Below are 6,879 nucleotides of genomic sequence, written 5' to 3' on the forward strand. Positions count from 1 at the left end.
AACCAGATAGTTACACCTTACCCTAAAAAGAAACTAGTTCCATTTGTGTTATAGCCCTTACCCACTGAATATTGGCGATAATATATATTGATCTTGAGCGTATCGATTTTTAAGGAAAATGTTTGGCAAGAAAAAATCGATTATACCGTATTTAAAAAAAATCGAACCGAAATTATTTTGTTTGTTTTTTATTAATTTAAAGTTATTATACGTAGTGTTGTTATCAGTCTCGATCATGCTTTCGTGGAGTGCAGACGCGTTTTTGCATTGCTGCGAAATTCTTTGTGAAGATTCTATGGTCAAGTCCACCTTCGTGGCAAATCAATTCGTTTTTGTAAATCCGGCAGCTAAAGCTGCAGTGACAGTGCTCAGACTCTCCGTTAGCTCTGGTGAATCGCGAAAACAAGTGAAACAGAGACCTAAAGGCAACAGTTGCAGTTTGTTGATCTGGCAAATCACCGCTACTTCGAATTCAAATTCGAATTCAAATTATTCATAATCTCAATAAAATAAAATTTAACAAAAATACAGGCATCCGCTCCCCGTACTGAACCCAGTGCCTCCCGGCTGCAAGGTGCACACCTTGCCCACTAGGCTACGACTGCTTTCGTGGAACCTACTCTAAGTGGGTTTGTCTACTAGAAGTCGGTAAAGCAGTACAAAGCAGTGCACAGCTTCCAATATGCCTACAATGTCGGACTCCGAATCCGATCTCGACATCCATTCAAAGGTGGTTAAGGCGCAACAGACTATGACTAATGCTCTTAATTCCTCGTTACAAAAATTTAGCAGCATTTATAAAGCCAGTTCCATCAACGCCCAGCCTTTACCATCTAATGACATTGAACCCGAGCTAGAAGCCATAGCCGGCGACGATGAAGACTGGTGGACCCCAAGGAACAACAAACGCCGCCCAGAGTCCAGGTCTCCCAATTCTGCTAATAAAGTGCAGAGAAATGCCACTAGTCCCAAAACCACAGAGTCCGCCAACCGATTTGCTGAGCTTTCGGACATGGACACAACCGAAGAATATCTACAAGCTTACAAACCAGTCAGCCAGTTGGTTAACAACCCTGATCAGGCCAGCACCAGCACAGGCTTAAGCCACGGCAGCTCCGGTAACAACAACAACGTCGAACGCAACAGAAGTCAATCCAACAACAACAGTATCGAAAATGCTCTTAACCCACCCAATCACAAGCCACCGCCGATTGTAATCAATAACTGCGAGAATCTGAATGGGCTTATTCGATCCACAGATAAAATCGTACACCCGTCTAAATACTCCGTAAAATGTCATTCCAACAATTCTGTTTCGATCCTTTCTGCAGATTCAGACGCGTATAGAGCAATCAGTAAATATTTGATTGCAAAAAAGGTCCCGTTCCACTCCTGGCAGCTTAAAGAGGACAGATCTTATCGCGTGGTTATTCGAGGTGTTCATCACTCCACTCCGGACGAACACATCAAAGAAAGCCTTACCTTGCTTGGCCATAATGTTCGCTTTATCAATAGACCAAAAAGCCGTTTCGACAAATCAAAGTTCGTCAACCTAGTGTTTGTTGAACTAGAGCCATCTCCAACCAACAAGGAAATCCACGAAGTTAAGACCCTATGTCGCCAGCGTGTTCAAGTGGAATTACCGTACAAAAAGGATGATGTCGTACAATGCCATCGTTGCCAGGACTTCCACCATACAAAAAACAACTGCTTTCTGGATCATAACTGTGTGAGATGTGGTCAGAAACATTCCATAGAGGCCTGCGAACGTGATATTCATCCTGTTAAATGTGTTAATTGTGGTGAAAATCACACAGCAAACTACAAGGGCTGTGTTGTCTACCAGCAGACAGTAAGACGCCGAAAAAATCTTTCATCCCAGGGTAACGCTCTTCCCCAAAAAACCTCTACCAAAAGGACTACTGTTCGATCGGATGTCGTGGGAGCTCTGTCGTACGCAAATGTCACCAATGGTCATTCTCGTCACCAAAACCAACAGGGTGGCCGATCCAAGTTGCAGCAGCCAGCGAGCCTGCACCAGAACCAATTCCCTCCACTGGGAACCAGCAATAGGAGACCTAACCAGCAACATAAACCAAATGACCTCCCTCGGTTACGGACACAAACCATACAGACGACAGACCAACAACAATACCCAGAGACCCGCCATCAGCAGCAGCAGTCCTTCCAGCAACAACATCAACGAAATCACGAGCAATTCCAAAATGATCAGCAATGGAAACGACAAGAACAAATGTATCTACGATCTGAAGAACAACTTTCTGACCTTGTTGCTCGGTTTGACAAAATGCTTCAGATGATGATGTCAATGATGTCCCTTATCACCAACCTTTTACCACAAATAGCGCCAGGATCTGCTCAAGCAGCCGCTGGTCTCCACTCTGCCTTTACAGCCCGACCATGAGTCAAATTGGACTCAAAATCGGTGTGTGGAACGCCGACGGCTTGGCCAACAAGTCACTCGAGATGGAGCTTTTTGTAAAACAACATCATATCGACGTTATGTTGGTCAGCGAAACTCATTTCTGCTCTAGATCATACTACCAGCTAAGGGGATATGACGTACATCTTTCAAACCATCCTGCTGATCGCCATCGCGGAGGATCCGCAATTATCATCAAATCGTGCCTTAAATACTACCAATTTTTATGTATAGAACACCAAACGGCTCAGTGCGTTGCGATCAAAGTCAGGACTGACCAAGGGGAAATCGTCATTGCATCTATATATTGTCCTCCAAATTCGCCTCTTACAGCTAACCACTACGAAGAGCTTCTTAGTGAGCTTGGGCCAAATTTTATAATTGCAGGGGACTGGAATGCGCATCATCGTCTCTGGGGATCACGTAACTCCACAATTCGGGGCAGAACTCTAGCGGATATTGTACTCGCATCTCATATGCAGGTTCTTGCTACCGGAGGGCCTACACATTACCCGTACAGCCAACGCATGCCATCAGCCATAGACTTTGCCATTTACAAAGGAATTCGTTCTGATTTACTAAGCATCTCTGAAATTGTTGAACTAAGTTCGGATCACATCCCACTAATAATACACTACAGAGTTTCCGCTTGTAAGCTTTCCCGCAAGACGTTCGTCCTGCCCCTGAATGCAAATATTCCACAGTTTCAGGAAGCGATTAACGGCTTAGTGAACCTTAACATGCAGCTGAACACTCCTGATGACATTGACGATGCAACTGAAGTGTTTGTGCGAAATATTCACATCGCTGCCGAATCATCAACCTGCGGCCAAAGACCAAACAGCCCATCTGATCCACCTCATGCCCTTTTAAAACCTGAGGTCCTGGATTTGGTGAGGCTTAAAAGGACGTTGCGCCGCAGATTTATGCGTTCTCGAGACCCTGCTGACAAAAGAGAGTATCGTCGTGCTGAGGACGATCTTAAGAAACTTTTGCTGAGAACGAAGAGTGAATACTTTGCTGATATGCTCCGCAATGCTGATCCCACAAAGCCGTATGGTTTCAATCTCTGGAGGGCAACAAGGAATATTAAGCGACAGCCCCCTCGCCGAATTCCAATAAAGCGTGCCGACAACACGTGGTGCAGATCAGACAGCGAAATTTCGATGGCCTTTGCTGAGGAATTGGAAGGGCGCTTTCAGCCATTCAATCTTGCTAAGCCTGAAGACGTGGATAATACCCTAGCATTCCTAAATGCCCCCTCCTCGGCGATTGAACCTATCCCACACGTGAGTCCGGAAGAGGTTTGCCTTCAAATTCGCAAGCTGCAACGCAGTAAGGCTCCCGGTTTCGACGGGATCGACAGCAGAATTGCCAAGGCTTTACCTAGGAAAGGTATACTTTTCCTAGTTCTTCTTTTCAACTCCATGCTACGTATCCACCATTTTCCCACACAGTGGAAGTGTGCTGTGATATCGATGATACCCAAGCCAGGAAAACCGGAAAACCTTGTTGCATCCTACCGACCAATAAGTCTACTGCCCACCTTCTCTAAAATATTCGAAAGAATATTTCTTAGTAGAATGATGGCAGTAAGAAGTGTGCAGGACGCCATTCCAGACCACCAGTTCGGCTTTAGAAGTCACCATGGAACCCCAGAGCAAGCACATCGGGTAACGCAGCACATCCTTGGAGCGTTCGAGAACAAGCAGTACAGCTCAGCAGTCTTTCTTGACGTCAAAGAAGCTTTTGACCGCGTTTGGCACGATGGCTTGCTGTATAAGCTGAAAACTCTCCTGCCTACTGCCCAATATCTTCTCCTAAAATCGTATCTCTTAGAACGAAATTTTATGGTAGATGTGAGAGGCGAAAGATCGTCCATCAGATGCATTCGAGCTGGCGTACCTCAGGGTAGCGTTCTTGGTCCGGTACTATACACTCTGTATACCGCTGACCTGCCATACCCTAGGGAACTGGGTACCCTCTTGGCTACATATGCTGATGACACAGCCTTTATTGCCAACTCCACGTGTCGAATTGAAGCAACCCAAATCACACAAAACTTTTTGGATTTGTATGGCGAATGGACGAATCGATGGAACATCTCGATAAACGGAAATAAGTCTCAGCACTGCAACTTCTCTCTTAGAAGTAAAATTCTCCCCAGAGTGAAATTACATGACTCACTCATACCGCAATCAGCCCAGGCTCAGTACTTGGGCTTGATTTTGGACAAACGTCTTACGTGGAGGCAGCACATAACCAAAATTACAGCAACATGTCGCTCCAAGCTGCGGAAACTAAATTGGATGCTTAAAGGTAAAAGTGAGCTCAGCCTTAGCAACAAGATGTTGCTGTACAGGTCGATAGTGGTTCCATCATTCACGTATTGCATACAAATATGGGGTACCGCTTCAGACTCAAATGTCATGAGGGTCCAAAGAATTCAAAACCGGGCGCTACGTACGATTGCGGATGCGCCTTGGTACGTAAGGAACGATGTCCTGGCTTGCGACCTTCACATCCCCTCGGTGCGAGAGCAGATAAACATGCACTCAAGCCGTTACAACGACCGTCTACAAGCCCACACGAACCACCTAGCAGCATCCCTGGCAAACCGAATCTCAACGAGAAGAAGACTAAAGCGAAGGCACCCCGGTGATCTCTGGACAAGAGGACGTCAGGTCTCTCGAGTCCTAAAGCAATGAAATTGTTCAATTATTGTAAATATTGTTAATCTCCTTTTCTGTTATGTTTCCATGTTAATTTTTTCCTCTTCGTAGACAACGTTTTATAGCCATTAAGTTGGCTGATCAACGTTAAATAAATAAATTTGTTATACTAAAAAAAAAAAAAAAAAAAAAAAAGTGTTGTTATATTATAATTATAACAATATTATTATTATTATAAAACGATGGAAGAGGAATCAATAAATGTATGCATGATTAAAAAAGTGTCACGGCAGATAAAACAACCGTAAGAAAATAACTGTAAGTTTGCAATTTTTTTTTAAAATAAAGGTTTAGAATAAATGCTGTTGGGTATTTGCCATCTCTAAAAGAATCCCAACCATTCTTGCGTGGGTTCCCTGAAAAAATACTAAAAAGATAATGGGCGTTGCCACCTTGCATTAGAAAAACTGAGTGGTTAAGGGCTTGTAAACAGATAAAATCCGTTAGCTTTTAAAATAAAAAAAAAAAAACAGGAAAACAATTGTAGTTCTTACAGTCAACAAGCTCATGGCCAGCAATATTTAATGGTCAGAAGAGATGTATATAATAATCTCAAAGTAGTAGTAGTTAAATTAAATTTTCTATTATATACAATTTTCTATATACAATTTTTGAACATATTGAACAAAGGTTCATACGGTTCTGCTCGTAATTAATAAAGATTAAGATAAACTTTGTAGTCGTGGCTGCGATATGTGTTACCTAATAACGATTAAAGCTTTATAACCTCTTCTCTCAAATGATAAATGATTTAAATTGATTTTAAGGAGTCATTTAATTGGCACTAACAGTTTATCTGATATAACGGATTATGGAATTTATTCCTGAGAAAAAAACTTCTCTAAAATTTTTATATTGACATTGGATTTCAAAGGGAAAAAGGGATTCAGATTTTGGTCATAAATACTCATTTTTACGGTGGGTCGCAGTTTTTTAAATCAAGGCGTGCAGCTAAATGACAGGCTGTTTTAAGCAGCTAACAACTTCTGACTTTTATTAGCATTACTGCACCCAAAACACTGATTTTTTAGGGCGGAAAAAAACGATTCCGATTTGGGTCAAAAATACTCTTTTTTCTCGCGTTTTTTAATCGTTGCTTAGACAAATCAAGGAGTAAAGCTAAAAGACCGACTGTTTTGAGCAGCTTGCTACAAAAGCTAACGATCCCCATCACTTTAAGGAACTTTTTTTTTTGCGAAAATTGGAAAAAATTAAAAGTTTTCAGGTTTTAATGCCAATAGATTGGAAATTAAACTACGAGCACAACGAGGTATGGCATTCGGTTTTCTGACTTTTATAAGCTTTACGGCATCCAAAACACTGATTTTTTAGGGCTGGAAAAAGGGATTCAGATTTTGGTCAAAAATACTCATTTTTCTCGCGGTTTTTTAATCGTAGTTTAGCCAAATCGAGACTTACAGCTAAAAGAGTGACTGTTTTGAGCAGCATACGACCTATGCCAACGATCCCCATCACTTAAAGAAAAATTTATTTTTTGACCCATTTTCGCATTTTTTATAAGGGGTAACATCACGTTTTTTTGCGAAAATTGGAAAAAATTAAAAGTTTTCAGGTTTTAATGCCAATCGATTGGAAATTAAACATCGAGCTCAACGAGGTATGACATTCCTCATTCTGACTTTTATTTTTATTATGACAGCTAAAAGAACTGAATTTTTGTGGCGAAAAAATGGGGTTTTGGTT

Source organism: Drosophila subpulchrella, chromosome X (genome assembly GCF_014743375.2).
Source record: "Drosophila subpulchrella strain 33 F10 #4 breed RU33 chromosome X, RU_Dsub_v1.1 Primary Assembly, whole genome shotgun sequence".
Taxonomy (NCBI): domain Eukaryota; kingdom Metazoa; phylum Arthropoda; class Insecta; order Diptera; family Drosophilidae; genus Drosophila; species Drosophila subpulchrella.